This window comes from Uranotaenia lowii, chromosome 2 (genome assembly GCF_029784155.1).
Source record: "Uranotaenia lowii strain MFRU-FL chromosome 2, ASM2978415v1, whole genome shotgun sequence".
Classification (NCBI taxonomy): Eukaryota; Metazoa; Arthropoda; class Insecta; order Diptera; family Culicidae; genus Uranotaenia; species Uranotaenia lowii.
Genome location: NC_073692.1, coordinates 353,357,753 through 353,375,516, shown reverse-complemented (window position 1 = coordinate 353,375,516; position 17,764 = coordinate 353,357,753). Strand labels below are relative to the sequence as shown.

The 17,764-nt window shown below is 41.9% G+C and overlaps 1 protein-coding gene across 1 annotated transcript in view; it reads right to left on the bottom strand.

The window, feature by feature from the left end:
• The window catches only part of LOC129743818 (PR domain zinc finger protein 5-like), a 44,607-nt gene that overhangs the window by 21,388 nt on the left and 5,455 nt on the right, over window positions 1-17,764 (bottom strand). The gene's annotated exons all lie outside the window — the stretch shown is intronic.

Sequence of the window (17,764 nt, the reverse complement as noted above, 5' to 3'; positions counted from 1 at the left end):
GATCCGACACAAAAAGGTCGCCTCTACGTTCCAAAAGATAATGCTGCCGCTCGAAACCCTCCGAGGTTTTGGTCGCGTTGGGAATTCTCACTTTGTATCACACGCCATAGTACGATGGTTTCCATACAGAGGAATGTACACTTTCTGAACACAGACCCAGACCAGGCCAGGCCGTCGACGTCATCATCATCATCATCGTTGTCGTTCTCTACATCACGAACGAGTGGGACGGACGGTTTTCGCTTTTGCGCATTTTCTGTGTGCTGCCTGGTCCGGATTCAATGGAAGTTGAAGTATTCTCTGCTATGCTGGTGCTGAAATGCACACGCTTTGCCAAAGGCACTCATTTGGCCCCGGAGGCCATGAGCAGCTATATGCGGGTACGAAAGGCGGGTGGTAGCTAAGCTCATGAACACAACCATGCCATCATCACCACTTGGTGAGCTTCGAAACGTGGCCTTATCGAGTAGCAGCAGGGAATCATGGTATCGGACCCGGAGTACAAAATGGTCGTCTTCGAAACGTTTTACTGAGAAAAGTATTGATTTTCGGTCCTGAGCTGGGAGACTATCAACTCGGGTCTACCGAACCCATCCTGCTAGTAAAACCATATCGGGTCGATGATACAAAAATGGTTGAAAGCAAAGTTTTACAGTACCTACATTTTATCGCCAACCAACCCGAGAGCGTCAGCGTCTATAAAACGGCCTAAAAATAAGAGGCAGATGTGCACACGATTCAAGTTGATGATTATTGCGTTTGCTCGATGAACGGTCGTGGATCGCTCGTCGGTCGATGGCTGGTTGTTTGGTTGGTTGAATGGAATGAATGTGGTCGTTCGCTTAGGGGTGGGCATTAAACATCATGTTTGTACAGTCTGGTTGCAGGTAGGAGCGCTCGAGTGAAATGCGACTGAGCAACGGAATCGTAAACTGCGCTTTGAAGAGTTATCAATGTTTACTGAAGTTGGAGCAAATACATTTTTGGAGTTGTTTTGGCTTTGAGTTTTACCGGATTAAAATACCAAACCTTTCATTAAATGATGGTGTATTCGAAGGCATAGCGCCTCATTCCACGGCGCTAGGTACTCAACGCTTGATCAACCCGTGGTAGTCCAAGACGCCCTAAACCACGCAATTTACAAATCAAGCAAGCCTCGTTCATCATTCACTGCTGCTGTTCGGTTTGTCTAGTCTGATACTGCCAACCATGACATTCGACAGCAACCTTTGGTGGTATTTCGAACGCTCGAGCAAATTTTAGGGCCTCACAAAACCAGGCGTCTGTTCAGCAGTAATCTTCATTCATCCGTTCGTTGGAGGCATTATTTTGGCCAATCTTTCTAACCGCTCTGGCACCTTTTAAAGACAGCTTTTAAAACAATTCAAGTTGACGAGGATGTCTTGGCAGCATTCCATAGAAGCTCTGGACGTTGCAAGAAAATTTCCTATCATCAGAGGGGTTTCTTCTCTGGGGTTTTAGTAGCCGCCCGACCAGTCAGCCCGAAGAGAGCTGATTTTCCTGCTTTCAAAGGAAACTTTGCGTTCGGACGGACGGGTGGGTTGGAGTTTTCCGGGTAGCCCGCTGTTATCGATTTTTGCTCATACACACCGCTCTGCTGTGCTTTGTTACCGTGAAGAAGCTAGAGGAAGTTGATTTGGGTTCATGATTCATGGGATACAACCGTGGGAGGAATGTTTCGAAACGAGAGCGTTACATGTATAGCTGGAAAATTGCTCGCTAGAATTCGTCCTTTGAGATCTTCAATGATTGTTGTTGTAAATCAATTTGTTTGACATCCTTAACAGTCTGTTTATTAGAATAACAATTAATTCTGAATGGTTGAAAACGTCCAAACAGTTTAGTCGGGTAGCTTGAAATTCACTGGAATACTTAGAAAGTCGTGAATGACACAAGGATGTTAAAACGACTATAATTAAAACAAAAAAGAAACGCTAGAATACCTATTGCATGGCAATAGTATCGGATATTAGATGATACACTAAAACAAGTTAAAGTTTTAATATTCTTCTTAGAAGGTACAAACTAACAGTTTCGCATGCTCTCATGTCACAAAAAAGAAATGTTACTCATGCGTATGATAGACATTTCAGAATGAGGAAGTAACCATCATCACGAAAACTTACTCCGCAGTTCTTCAGTAAACACATTTTTCATATATGAGGCGATGAACCTGGGTTAATAGTACCGATTATGAAGAGGAATATGATAAATAATCAATCTTTCATAGGGTTAGTTCTGGAAGTTTAGGAAAAAGGCCAAGTTGACTGGATAGTTCAATGTGGTTTAACATTTTTAAATTGGGTGTAAGGATGTTTTCGACACTGATCAGTACGTGTTCTGCAAATCGGACAACAAGGATTGTGCAACTTCAGTGATTTTTTTTTGTGATTTCAAATGATTAGTTCCAATCGTGTAAGCCTTCCTGCTGCTTTGGGGATCCAGTGCCGCATTGAGAAAAATTGATCAAATGAATGGGGAACACACGTTATACTTGGAAGAGCTAGATTGATAGAAATGTGAGAAAAATTGCTTTTAAAAGTTGCTATAAATAGGACAGTGTGAAAAGAATGAGGTTGATCATTCGCAAGTGAAACGTCGTCACGTTCAGACGTGCTTTTGGATTGCTCTCTGCATATTCGCTCTCCTACGTGCTTTCTCACGAATAGTTCGCGCTCAGTATAGTTTTTGTTTTGAATAAAGTGTTGTTTGGTTGTATTCCTGCTGGTGCTGCAGTCGAAATTTATTTTTCGGTCTTCATGACGGAATCTATTCCGCCCTGGGGGCCCGTTCCCGGTCCTTCTCATAGGAACTCGAGGACCGTTCCCAGATGGATGGATCCAAACGACGTCCATGGTGAGGTACGCTTCCTCGTTCTGAAAGCTGCCGTCAACTCCAAGCTGCCTCAAAACCCGTTTATCATCGCTAAATCGATTGACCAGATTGCCGGTCGTATCGATGGTGCCAGCCCAACCGATGGAGGAAAAACAGTTTTGCTGGAAGTCCGAAGCCAACAACAATTCGATAAGCTTCTACAACTGAAGAAACTTATCGATGACACTCCGGTCACAGTTGAGCCTCATCCCACCAAAAATACCTGCCAGTGTGTTGTTTCGTGCCGAGAAGTAGCGGAACTTGATGAATCCGAAATTTGCCAAGCCCTGCAAGAACAACAAGTCGTCAAAGTCTACAGATTCACCAGGAAAGTCAACGAAAAAACCGTTCCCACCAACACAGTGGTGCTCACATTCAAAGGCACCGTTCCTCCAACACATGTCTGGTTCGGTTACTTGCGTGTCCCCACGAGGCCCTATTACCCACGCCCAATGCAATGCTTCCTGTGCGGAAGGTTTGGCCATACCAAGGCTAAATGCCCAAACCCTCCTATCTGCCAAAACTGCGGAGAAAGTACAATCCATCCGGACTGCCCCAACCAGCCACACTGCATCAACTGCCAAGGTAATCACCCCACAAACAATCGTTCCTGTCCTGCTTACCAACAAGAACAGAGCGTGACTCGCATCCGTGTGGACATGGGAATCAGCCACTCCGAAGCCGTCAAGGTATTCCGTTCTCAACTCAACATCGTCACTCAATCCAAGGTGCAACAACGCTTAATCAACGACAACACTACTTCCATCGATCACAACCGGAAAATTATGGAGCTGGAAAAACAGATCACGGATCTAATCCAACAAAACATCGAACTGCAAACAAAAATCCGAGAAATTGAAAGTAAAAAGAACATCCCAAGCGACGATTCGGATACCACCTTGACTGATTCCAACAGTGAAGCATCCATGGACACTGCCGACAACTCCCAACCGCTCTGCTCTACCCCGAAGCGTGGCCGAGGTACCGAGTCCCCCGAAAACATCTCTCCAGTGAGGATAATCAAAAACAGGAGACCATCAAATCAATCCGACTCTGATTTCGAGATCCCCAGGTACGGTAACCAATCAACCAAATTGCCCAACCGTCGGTAAGTCGATTTATTTCTTTCATTTCCACTACCCCTCTACTACGCAGATACTAGAACAATCTTCTCCTCTCACTCTTCGCAATGGCTCCCAACATTCCTACACATAAAGCCACTACCAACCTGGCAATACAGTGGAACATTCTAGGTTTTAAATCCCGTCTATCTGATATTCAAATTCTCGTTGCAAAATTTTCTCCTATTATCTTAGCATTGCAAGAAACTCTTGTCCCAGACACTGCCATCAACCGAAATTCCATCAAAGGTTATCAGCTCATCACCCACAAAGATCCCCTCAATCCCTACAGTAGAGGCGTTGGTCTCGGTATCAAAAATGGTTTTCCTTTCTCACCAATTCCTATCCAATCCAACCTCAACACCATCTGTATTCGCCTACAGGCTCCAATAAAAATCTCAGTTGTTTCCCTCTATGCCTCACCATCCCTCCCCTTCCAAGACTTTGCCAAAGGCTTCGAAGAACTCATTCGTCAAATTCCACCCCCCATAATACTATTAGGTGACTTCAACGCTCATTCTACCGAATGGGGAGGTAAAACAATTGACCGTCGTGGTCGTTTCCTCGGGGATTTTACCCTAGCACAGAGCTTAACCATCCTGAACAACGGCTCCCACACTCGTATCTGTCCCAGCTCAGGAAACACTTCTGCTTTGGACCTTAGCATCTCCTCTTTGTCACTCGCATCTAAACTTAGCTGGAACGTTCTGGACGACAGTGGAGGAAGTGATCACCTTCCAATATTAGTAAAACTAGAGCACCCGACCCCTATAGCCGCCACCAGACCCCGATGGCGATACCAGGAAGCCGACTGGCTCGGCTATCAAAATCATGTCGATCATCTTCTTTCACTCTCTGTCCCAAACAACATCGACTCCTTCAACACGATTCTTCTCGAAGCCGGCACCAAATTTATTCCCCGAACTAATGGTACACCTGGTAAAACTGCTGTCCCTTGGTGGGGCCCTGAAGTCCGTGAAGCAATAAAATTAAGAAGAAAAGCCCTTCGAACACTAAGGCGTATCCCCAATGACGATCCACGAAAACAAAACGCCCTTGAGGTATTCAAAAATGCTAGATCTTCCGCCAGGGCAGCAGTCCGCACTGCCAAGACAAACGCATGGCAAACATTTACTGAGGAAATCCATCCTAATACCCCCTCTAAAGTCCTCTGGAACAAAATCAAAGCTCTAAATGGAGAACCTAGGAAAAACCAGTTTCACCTTCTTTTAAATAGACACCAATGATCCATCTTCACTAGCCGACGCGTTTTCCTATCACTTTACCTCCACTACTTCTACCCACAACAACAACAATCCAACCACCACCAATCAGCAACCCCTTCCACCCGTCGACTCATCTCTCTCTACTATGCTCTCCACCCCGTACAATAACATTTACAATTCCGACTTTAGCCTTGAAGAACTTCATGCAGCTCTACGTAAAGTTAAGGGTTTGTCTTCCGGCCCCGATGACATTGGATACCCATTTCTCAAACACCTATTCCTCCTTGCCAAAACCACCTTCCTAGATATAATAAATAATATTTGGAACGAAGGACACATTCTTGAGGAATGGAAAAAAGGGTTGGTCGTCCCTATCCCAAAACCACAAAAAGACCCCTGTGATCTTGACAGTTACCGCCCAATCACCCTTCTAGATTGTGCTGGAAAGATCATGGAAAGGATGGTCAACCATCGCTTAAACACAATCCTTGATCAAAATAACCTTTTAGACGACCGACAGTATGCTTTTCGCCCCGGCCGCTCCACAGACGACTATCTCTGCTTTCTGGAAAACATTCTTGACGACTCACTAAACCATCACCAACATATCGATCTTCTCTCCCTGGACCTGTCCAAAGCATTCGATCGTGTCAATAGAGAAACAATCCTAATGTCTTTACAGCAATGGAACATTGGTGGTCGCATGTACCAGTACATCCACAGTTTTCTTTCGAACCGCACGATCCAGGTCATTGTCAATGCTACCTTATCCAACCCGAAACCTGTCTTTTCAGGTGTCCCACAGGGATCAGTGATCTCTCCAACTCTCTTCCTTATTGCCATTAATTCCATATTCCAAATCATTCCAAATAATATCAAAATCCTCGTCTATGCTGATGATATCCTTCTGATATCAACGTCTCCTTTTGCCCGTCTTACTCGTAAGAGATTACAATCAGCTTTAGACATTGTAGCAAATTGGGCACCGACAGTCGGATTTATTTTCTCCCCAGACAAATCCAAACTCCTCCACCTTGGTCCCAATAGAAAGAAACTCCAAAAACTCCCTCCGGTAAAATTTTTTGACCAAACCATTCCACTAGTCCACTCCACCCGTCTTCTTAGGGTTTGGATTGACGATCGCCTTTCATTTAGAGTTCATCTTGACCAAATTAGAAAAAACGCTACTAACAAAATCAACTTACTCCGCATCCTTAGCAAATCACCTAGTATGGCAAATCGAGATTCACTCTCACGGTTCTTACATGGATGGCTACTGCCGTCTACCCTCTATGGTATAGGCTTCGTAAGTCGAGCACGGCCACTCCTATACGAAAAACTTGAACCGTTATACAATAATTCCATTAGAACCATTAGCTCTGCCTTCTGTACCAGCCCAATAACTTCATTAATGGCGGAAAGTGGTGAGGTTCCATTTAACTATCTGATTGCCAAACACTTGACTTGCAAGTCCTTGCGATGGCTTGCCATCGGCGGCAATAGTGATTCCCCTATGATACATCGCAATAACGTAATACTAAGCGATCTCATCAACACACCTATTCCCACTATCTCACAAAGAAGAAAAACGTCATTCAAATATTGGACTGAGGAAACTCCTCCCGTAGATCTCTCTTTGTCTAACAAAATTAAAGCCGGTCAACATCCACTAACCGTTTTGCCACATTTCCATACCCTAGTTGAAACAAAATACAACGATAGTCCCCATATCTACACCGACGGTTCTAAGACCATAGATGGCAGGGTAGGTTGTGGTATTCACGACACGATTAACAACAGATCTATTGCTCTACCACATCAGTGCTCGGTATTCAGCTCTGAAGCTTTCGCTCTGTTAGATGCACTCAAGAACACTCAGACTTCTAGCCCACCTATAATATTCTCCGACTCAGCGAGTGTTCTTAAAGCGGTCTCCGGGGGAAATATCAAACATCCCTGGATAACATATATTTCGGAAGAAGCCTTGAAAAGAAAAGCAATCCTCGTCTGGATACCTGGCCATTCAGGTATTCCCGGTAACGTCGCCGCCGATCGCCTGGCTCTTTCCGGCACAGAAAAGACTCCATTATGCATTCCCATCCCACAACAAGATGCATATCGATACTTAAAAAGTCAACTGATTCTTGCCTGGGAGAGAAACTGGGGAGATAATCGAACCGCCAAACTGCGCGAAGTAAAAAACACGACACTTAACTGGATTGACCGTTCCAACCCTCAAGAAAGAATCGCTCTAACACGACTCCGAATCGGTCATACCAGTATAACCCATTCCTACCTCCTCGAAAAAGACAACCCACCCATGTGCCCTTCTTGCCATTGTATCATCTCTGTACGCCACCTCCTCATTGACTGTCTTAAAGTCTGCTTCATTTAATATTGGAACACAAACAATTGCGTGTAGTTCAGTCATTTATTAACGAATTCATAATTTGTTTTTCATACAAATGTAGCATTTTCTTTACTCTTTCATAAAAAAAAATTAAAAAAATTATTCATTGCTGTTTCGAAGAAATTCTCGTACTTTTCCCGTAATACGGCACATTAGGCGGCGCACACCCTTTTCGTCCACCGTTTTGGCGATTTGATTCCACCAGTTCTTCATTTGAGTCATGTTCCTAACAAGTTTTCCCTTTGCCTTAAGCCTCCGCTTCGTGATTGCCCAGTATTTCTCTATCGGCCGGAACTGGGGGCAGTTTGGGGGGTTGAGGTCCTTCGGTATTACGGTGACCCCGTTCGTTGCGTACCATTCCATAACCGTTTTGCTGTAATGGCAGCTTGCGAGGTCCGGCCAAAACATTACTGGACGGTCGTGGGCACGAATAAACGGCAGAATCCGTTTCTGTAGGCACTCTTTTTTGTAGACTTCTGATGTCATTGTCTTGTCAGTGAGAAAGACTTTGGTTTTCTGTCCACAACTGCATATCCCCTGTGAAATCATGTACTTGCGGGCGAATTTATCCGCAAACACGAACTTAAATTTTGCAGGTACATCCCCCCGAGCCGTCGCCAAATAAAATTTTTGACCTGGGATTTGCCCAAAGTCCGCCTTCACGTAGGTCTCATCGTCCATCAGAATACATCCGTCGAACTTCGTCAGCACTTGGTCGTACAGCTTTCGAGCAAGGATTCTGGCCACATTGTTCTGCTTCAGCGTCCGATTTGGCTGTTTGCTGGCTCGGAATGACCTTATTCCTTCCCGGAGACGAATTCGTCGCACCGTACTGTGAGCGGCCTGGAACTTATTGGCCAAATCGCGGTCTGAAAGATTGGGATTCCTCTTGACGGCCTTGATGACTTTCCCACGCAGTTTCCGGTCGACAGTTCCACTCCGACGCTTCGAATGCGGCTTCCGAGCCGTCGTCAATGTTTCCTTGTACTGCTTGATAACACGCCATACGGTATTTCTGGGCATTTTAAGCTGTTTAGCTAGCTTCGATGCCGACAACAATGGATTTTCAAGAAAACTGTGCACAATTTGATCTCTCCGTTCGGCTTCCATGGCGGTTGTTTACAAAATGCTATCATTTGGTGTTATGACATAAATACATGGTGAAAGGTAATAAATTTCCCGACACGTGGGTGAAAAAAGTTTCAAAGTCCGTCCACTAGGAGCGCCACAATGAGCAAAAGAATTTGTTCCAATATTAAATGAAGCAGACTTTATATACTCCCCTCAAAGAGCAGCATGCCAATTGGGCAATAGTATTCGCCAAGTGCTATCGAATTGTCCTTCTGAAGAGAAGAAACTCATCAACTTTCTCCAAAACACCGGTCTTCTCAAAGAAATATAACCCTTCACCCTTAATTTCCCCTCACCCTTTTCCCTTCCTAAACCTTCCTAAACCTCAAACCCAAAAAAAAAAAAAAAAACACCACAAAAAAAAACCGAAAAAAACACCACAAAAAAAACCGAAGAAGAAAAACACACACACAGAAACATAAGGATTGAAACCAACTACTAGATTATACCTATCCCTTGTTACTCATATGTATATCCGGACATATCTACCGTCCTTCGAATTTGTTTCCTAGCCTATCCGGACCTGTGTGCCGTTCGAACAATTTGTTTCTGTTATATCCGGACTTGACTGCCATCAGGACTACCTGTTTACTCTAAAACCGGACTTATGTACCGTAAGAGAAATCAGTCTTGGTATATCTGGACTTGGCTTCCGTTAAAATAAATTGTTCACTTATCAGCCGGACTTGTGTGCCGTACTTTGGAAACATTTCGATAATGCTTAAGAACAAGAAATATAGGAAAAGGGAAGAATGCCACAGTGTGGTAAATTCCTGGAAAAAAAAAAAAAAAAAGAATGAGGTTGATGCCTGAGATATTTTTTAAAAGCATTCGTAATTCAAAATCAAACCAACGGGAACGAACCACGGGGAAGATAAAAGCCAATTCTTCAAAATTTAGGATTATGCGAATCGGCATTCATGTGCTGAACAAAATTATGCGAAAAGCTTACTCAATAAAAACTTCGTAAAGCAGTACCGTCATACGAGGTAACAATGGGCCAAAAACAATGTTTCAGAAATGTTTTCCCAATAACTCCCGTTAATAAACTCACATAAAAAAGTAACTATGCAGAGATGTTTACAAAAAGCAAAGGTGTAAGTGTGCAAAATATTGTTGAAAAATATTGAATTTCGAAAAAGTTATGAAAATTGACCCATAGTCCCCCCTAGGGGTGAACTTCTATGGGTCAACGTTGAATTAGTATTCTATTATAAAAATGTTATCAAGAAGATAAAATTAGCCATAAACTCAAGTGTAACTCTATTGTGCATAATCTGAGCTTCGGTTACCAAATAACCATAATCATGAGTAGATTTGAGCATTAAATCACGGCTGTACCTCAAATAGTGCTTTGCCATTCCGCGCATTGCTACTCCGAACGACATCAGAAGACGGTGGGTAGAATTTTGCGCAATCCTTTTTCGCACTCTTTAGCATTAGACAGTTAATCGTTCGGGGCATAATCATCATGCGTCTAATACACGAAAAATGAGTTTTAAATGGATAAACGGGGACTAAAAACAACGCCCGAAATGGCAGAGCTTGTATTATTAAGAATTCACCAATAGACATATCAAATTTATTAATAATAATAAAAATCCGTTTGTTCATAATGGTGAAGCCCTAAGTGCCATAATCAAGGTATTTAAAAAAAATCATGTAAAAATGTAATACTCAATGTTCCTGTAGTGAACAATAACATTTTTAATCTGTGCTGTGTTTGTAAAAAAAAGTTTAAAGTTGTATACACTACAACTTGTTTTACCGTTATTAAACAAATTTTGAACAGTGTTCCGAAAATAAGAATAACTTATGACATTTTAAACCGATTCTTAAAAACAACACTATTCCGTGCTAAGCGAATCGTAATGCATGTATCTTACTGGTAAAGAACTTTGTGTTGATATTAGTTCCTACATGACAATTTTAAGTGGTGTTGTATGCATGTCAATTCCATGCAGAACTATCAAGCATTTTAGAATTAAAACTAAATATTTCTTAGAACTGGCTATTTAAGTAAAAGATGAAGTTATTTGCCAGCTATAAAGTGTTAAAAATTGAAATCGATATATTCAATATTAAAGAGATATTTAAAAAACAAACACTTTTCATTTCAACCCATAGTCACCCTCCAGGCCCACAGTCACCTTGCACGACAGTATTTTAATTTGTGTAACCTCCTAGAGACCGAAAAACATATTGAAAGTCTCAAAATCTTTGATTAAGTGATTTAAGAAGGATGAATAAAAGAAAACAAGAAAAAAAATGGAATTTTTTCTAGGCCCCAATATTTAAACATACACAGTAAACGAAAATTACCGAGTTCGGTAATTTTTTTACCGAAATCCTAACATGGGTAAATCGTCAAACTGTTCGTTAATTTTTTCGGTAAAGAATAAACGAACATCGGTATATCGATTCTTCATTTACCGATGTTCGTTTATTTACTGTGTAAACGAGCTCAGAGAAAAAACGGGAGTGTGTATGTGTTTGCTTTTCTTCTCCCCTTTTCACTAGTATTTTTTGTTTTGTTTATGTTTGTCAAGTTTTATACAAAATGCCGTCGAAACAAGAAGCATTTCGCGAACGTGTTGTACAGTTCTACGAACTGCACAAAAATCTCGGTAAAAAGTATACAGTACAACATTTTAAAAGTGAAAATGTGGCGGCTTCCACTGTTTACCATATCCTTAAATCACCAACAACTACTCGCAAGCAAGGTAGTAGAAGACCAGCGAAAATTATGGACGCAAAAGGACTTCGTTCTCTTTCTCGTGCCTTCTACAACAAGGAATCACTGAGCCAACGGGATGCCGCAAAAAAGTTCCATTGTTCTCACCAGGACATTAGCCGAAAGAAGACAAGAGCCCCAAAATGAGGATCAGGATGATAAAAAAATATTTCGGAAAATGTTTTGTTTTGGACCACAAATGTAACTTACCTCTATCGTAGACACATATCCCCATAAACGATCGATACTATTCCAAGGATAGTTCTACTACATCTCCGAACATTAAATACCTACGAGTTGAAACATAAGTTTGAACAGAAAGTAATGCTATATACCGCCATTTCCGAGAGAGGTTTTTCTAAGTCATGGTTCAAGCCGCCTGGTTTGACTATCAACAAGATGTCCACCAACCAGAATGAATATTCGAAGAAAATGTTGATGCCGTTTCAACACAAACATCATGCAGATGGACAATACGTGTTTTGGCCGGATAAAGGGTCATCACATTATGCCAAAAAAAACACAATCCTTCCTGAACACCCATTCGATCCCATTTTTACCTAAGGACCACAACCCAACAATTCTGCCTCAGTGTCGCCCAATCGAATATTTTTTCGAAACTTTGAGCTCATTGGTGTACAAAAATCATTGGAGAGGCAAGAACTCCTCATTTTCAAAACTGATGGAAAGTATAAGATAAATATGAGATATCAAAGAATGAAAAAACATAAACTGTAAATATGATGAATTTTTCGAAAAATATACAACGGCTCACATACGGGCCTTGAACCCGCGATTTCTGCTTCAACACAACGGCGCGTAAGCCAATTATACCACGGTGAACACGACGGGATAGGCTCCAGCATGGTTTAACAATTTAATTTTGTTTTATTTTGATTATTATAAACAACAATAAAAATACAAATCGACCTACCTTTCATTCCAATACTAAAAACATTCCCCGTAGCTTTCAAAAATACATCGCATTGAACTCACTAAAATTCACGTAAATTTAAGGTGAGTCCCATGAAATACGAATTCTTACAGGGCCGCAGTTACTTATTGATTTCGTAGCATCTACCTGAAAATCACAGTAGGATACAATTCCTTAAGCGAACCATCACTTCATGCGTCAGGTATTAGTTCGAGGAAAGTATAAGTCAAACCAAAAACTTTCGATGTCATTTGATAATAACCAAGCTGTGCTACCACAACATTCATCCTATGGAGAGACAGGAGTCACGTCGCTGAAGCAAACGCCTGTAGCTATCACAATGAACTGGATTTTTGTGTGGCCACCCACCCACAGTCACTCGTCCGTTGTCGATGCTGCTGTTCTCTTGTGCCGGTCAGCGCAAGCAAACTTTTAAATTCGGAACTTTTTTATGGAGCTGAACGCATAAAACCTTGTAACTGCATAAAATAACACCTACTACTCCATAGGGTTTCAGCGATAGGTAGATAGTGATTAAAATTGAAGGACTTGAAAATTTTGAACATCATACTTTAATAACTTGTATTTATTGAATTTGAATATATATTTAATTTTAAAGTTCATCAATATGATACCTAGCTGAGGTTTTCTCAACGGTTGTTTTAAAGCATGCTATCTTAAATGTTCATAAAATTGTGTTCCATTTGTGTTGCATAGGTCAAACACTTTCGAACCTCCCTGAAGCTCTTGACGCACACAGTTGCGCTTGCGATAATCTGCCGTTTGTGACCTTTTTTTAGGAGACGTACCTATCGGTTCCATGAGATCAGAGGTGAACACTTAGCAAGGAGCGTTTGTATTAGGGCTACTGGTAGAAAAGATGCTAAGCAAAACCGATATTTTCTGTGATTTGTTTTAACCTTGCTGTAAGAATACTTCCTAGACTAACATGTGGGGATAAGAAACCAAAAGGCTTCCTTTATTAAACTTGACGTTATGAGGATTATGAAGCTTTTGGGTTCCATGATTGAACTATCAGTGTGCTAATTATGATTCAAGGTGCTTTGACAACATTTTAAGCAATCAACCTCTTAACGTTCACGCCATTTGATTATGGACTCATACGATTCATACCGAACAATTTTAGTATTCCGATCATTCCTTGCAAGTATTCGGATACCCTATGCTGTAGCATAATTAATGTGCACCCGGAAGATCGGACCCAAGCAAATCGTTGGCTCCAGTCATAAAAGTAATCCGCCCACCATAATGGCTCTCTTTCTAAAAAGGTCCCATCTGGCATCCCTTGAAGGATACTTCTCAAGATATGGGTCTTCATCTGGCCCCGGACAGTGTCTTGTTTCCAGTTCCAAGAGGATTTAAATTACCAGGGTCCGGACAAGAGGAAATCCCGGGCGCGGCCGAAGGGGGAAACCAGCCCGAAACCCCCCGAGGTTTTGGTCGCGTTGAGAATTCTTCTTGTATCACGCCATAGTACTGTGCAGCGAATGGTTTCCATACAGAGGAATGTACGCTTTCTGAACACAGACCCAGACCAGGCCAGGCCGTCGACGTCATCATCATCATCATCGTTGTCGTTCTCTACATCACGAACGGTTTTCGCTTTTGCGCATTTTCTGTGTGCTGCCTGGACCGGATTCGATGGAAGTTTAAGTTTTGTGTCCGTATTCTCTGCTCTGCTGATACTGAAATGCACATGCTTTACCCACGGCATTCATTTGACCCGGAGGCCATGAGTTGCTATCAGGAGCAGCTTTATGCGGGAATGGCGAATGGCGTGTGGTAGCTGAGCTCATGGACACAACCATCACCATTTGGTGAGCTTCGAAACCTGTCTCATCGGCTAGCAGCGGGAATCATGGTATCGGACCCGGAGTACAAAATGGCCGTCTTCGAAATGTTTTACTGAGGAAAGTATTGATTTTTGTTCCGAAACTGGGAGGCTACCAATTCGGGTCTACCGACCCCATCCAGCTAGCAACACTATATCGGGTCGATGATACAAATATGGTTTAGAGAAACGTTCTACGGTACATACATTTTATCGCTAACCAACCCGAGAGCGTCAACGTCTATAAAACGGCCTAAAAATAAGAGGCAGATGTACACACGATTCAAGTTGATGATGATTGCGTTTGCTTGATGAACGGTCGTGGATCGCTAGTCGGTCGATGGCTGGTTGTTTGGTTGGTTGAATGGAATGAGTTTGGTCGTTCGCATAGGGGCGGGCATCAAATATCTTGTTTGTACAGTCTGGGCCAGGTAGCAGCGCTTGAGTGAAAGGCGGCTTAGCAATGGGATCGTAAGCTTCGCTTTGAAGACTGATTAAAGTTTCCTGGAGTTGGATCAAATACATGTATTGGAGGTGACTTTGTTTTGAGTTCTATCGAACCCACACACCGAACTCGCCGATGAACTACACAGTAAACGAAAATTACCGAGTTCGGTAATTTTTTTACCGAAATCCTAACATGTGTAAATCGTTAAACTGTTCGGTTATTTTTTCGGTAAAAAATAAATGAACATCGGTAAATCGATTCTTCATTTACCGATGTTCGTTTATTTTTTACCGAAAAAATTACCGAACAGTTTAACGATTTACACATGTTAGGATTTCGGTAAAAAAAATTACCGAACTCGGTAATTTTCGTTTACTGTGTATGGTGCATTCGTAGGCACATTCATAGTGATGCTTATAGAATCATTTTCAAGTAATGAGGGATACAAAAGTAAAAATTCTACCAGGCTTCAACACTAGCACTAATCTTTTCGAATTTATTTTTGCCTATACTTTTTTTTTTTAAATATTTGATTAAGAACTTGATGACAAGATCGACAGCTGAGTCAACAGAAATCAATGGAATTATTCAGCTAATATTAACCAGTGTTTAACCGTGTGAAATTGAATAAGTGCTATAAATTAATCACATTAGGAAAGTTTATCATGTCATATCAATAGTTTATAAATGTGTGAATGCGCTCGAAGAGCTCTTACTGTTTCTTTTTACTGCCTCGATTCATGAAGACCTTTTTTCAAACTTCTAGAAGATTCATATATAGTGCCCAGAAACAATAGCGATTGTAGGATCTCCGTCGATAACTATCGTGGTGTAGCAATCCTTTCTGCTATACCCAAGTTTTTCGAAAGCATTTTCTATGACCAGATGTACTCGTGGACAAAAAGAGTGTCACAATGCAGATGGAAGGTCTACAAGTCGATGCTTTGTACACCGACATGTCCAATGCCTTCGATGTGATCAACATAGACGCTTTTCTGTCGGCGCTGTGCAAAAATGGAATCAGTGGCACTTAACGGATTCCTTCATACTTAATCGATAGACGATATACCTAAAGCAGAAGAACGTGAGATCCAGAGCTTTCTCGGTCAACAATGGTGTACCACAAGGGAGTCACTTGGGACTAGAGATGCCAATTGTCTGGAAGATTTTGAAAAAAAAGTCTGGATAGGTCTGTAGGAAATAGTGTTCATTACTTGATAATAATCATCCATTTTATACACTATCGCTGCTTGAGACCATTGTGGTATTGTCGGCAGTACTCCGTTCTATGCTTAACTCCCTGTTTTGCATCCATAATCGCAGCATTCCTCACTTTTCAATTACTATCAAATCATTTCCTGCCATTTTACAACTAAAACTTGGTATTTTGAATGTTTTGTGAAAAATTCCTAAGCTCAAAAGTCTGGAAGTCTGGAAACCTAAAAAATGTCTGACAAAAGTCCAAAAAGTATGGAAGATCGTATGCTTCTTTAGTGTGGTGGACCAAAACTGTGCAAGCTACGGCCCGGAAGAAACTAGCGAAGCTTCAAAGAATAGCAACCCTAGCTAAAACTGGCGCTATGCGAAGCACATCAAACGAGGCTCTGAATGCACTACTAAATATCCTGCCACTACATCAATTTATTGAGTTAGAGGCAGAACGTAGTGCGTTGAGACTCTCCAAAAACAAAACTCTCTATGAGGGGGATCTTACAGGGCACCTAAAAATCCTGAAGATATTTAAAATAAACTCACTTATTGTAAAGAACGATGACTGGATGGAACCCGTTTTCAATCTAGACATACCATACAATGTAACTATCAACGATAGGGACGTGTGGGAGTCAGGTAACCTGCGGTTCCTTCCAGATCGATAAAATTCTTTACTGATGGATCAAAAATGGATAATAGAACTGGGGCAGGGGTGTTCGGACCTAGACTCAGGATCCAGCCAACAGTATTCCAAGCAGAAGTTCAAGCAATTCTAGAATGCACTTTAGCCTGTTTGAAAAGAGGATACAGATACACAAATATTTATATATTCTCTGACAGCCAGGCCGCTCTCCGGGCACTAAGTACGTTCACATGTTACTCCAAGCTAGTATGGGAGTGTATTGTTGCACTAAGAAACCTGGCCATACGGAACAGAGTATTTTTATTCTGGGTTCCAGGCCACTGCGGTATCCTAGGGAACGAAGAAGCAGACCAGCTAGCTAGGGAAGGATCTCAGGGCCTGTTAATTGGACCTGAACCTTTCTGCGGAGTATCGAGGAGTGCCTTGAATATGGAACTCAAGAACTGGGAAAGCACCAATATTGTCTCCAATTGGAGAACAGCAGAGGGAGCAGCTCAGGCGAAAAGATTCATTGAACCAAGCGCACGACTCTCCAAAAACATGTTGAACCTTAGTAAGCATGAGTTAAGTACTTACACAGGTCTCTTGACCGGACATTGTCCAACAAAACAACATCTCAAACGGATAAACATTATTCAAAACGACGACTGTCGGTTATGAGGGCTCGAAAAAGAAACTGGAGAGCATCTTCTATGCAACTGCTGCGCCTTCCTAAATAGGAGAGAGCGTGTACTTGGGGCAAAGTTAATAAACGCACAAGAAATATGGTTGCATATCAGCCCTAAGAAGGTTATATCATACATCTTTGATATCATACCCGATTGGGATAAAATGCTTAGTCAGCAATCAACTGTCACTTCAACCCATAGTGCAGGTGAGCCTGATAGCATATATTAACGCGGGGTAATTACCACAATAGATCAACTACTGGTCGCAGTGGGCTCTCCCCTACAAGAAAAAAAAATGGAAGATCCAGACAAAATCTGGAAGGTTGATATCACTGCTTGGAACCGCTTTTTTCCATCACTGTTATGAACGAGTTTCCTGAAGTGCTGTCTGATGTGTTCGTGCTTGTATATTCCGATGATTTAAAGATGTTTCTGCCAATTCTTCACCCAACAGATTTCACGACTCTGCAAAATGCCCTACACAAATTTG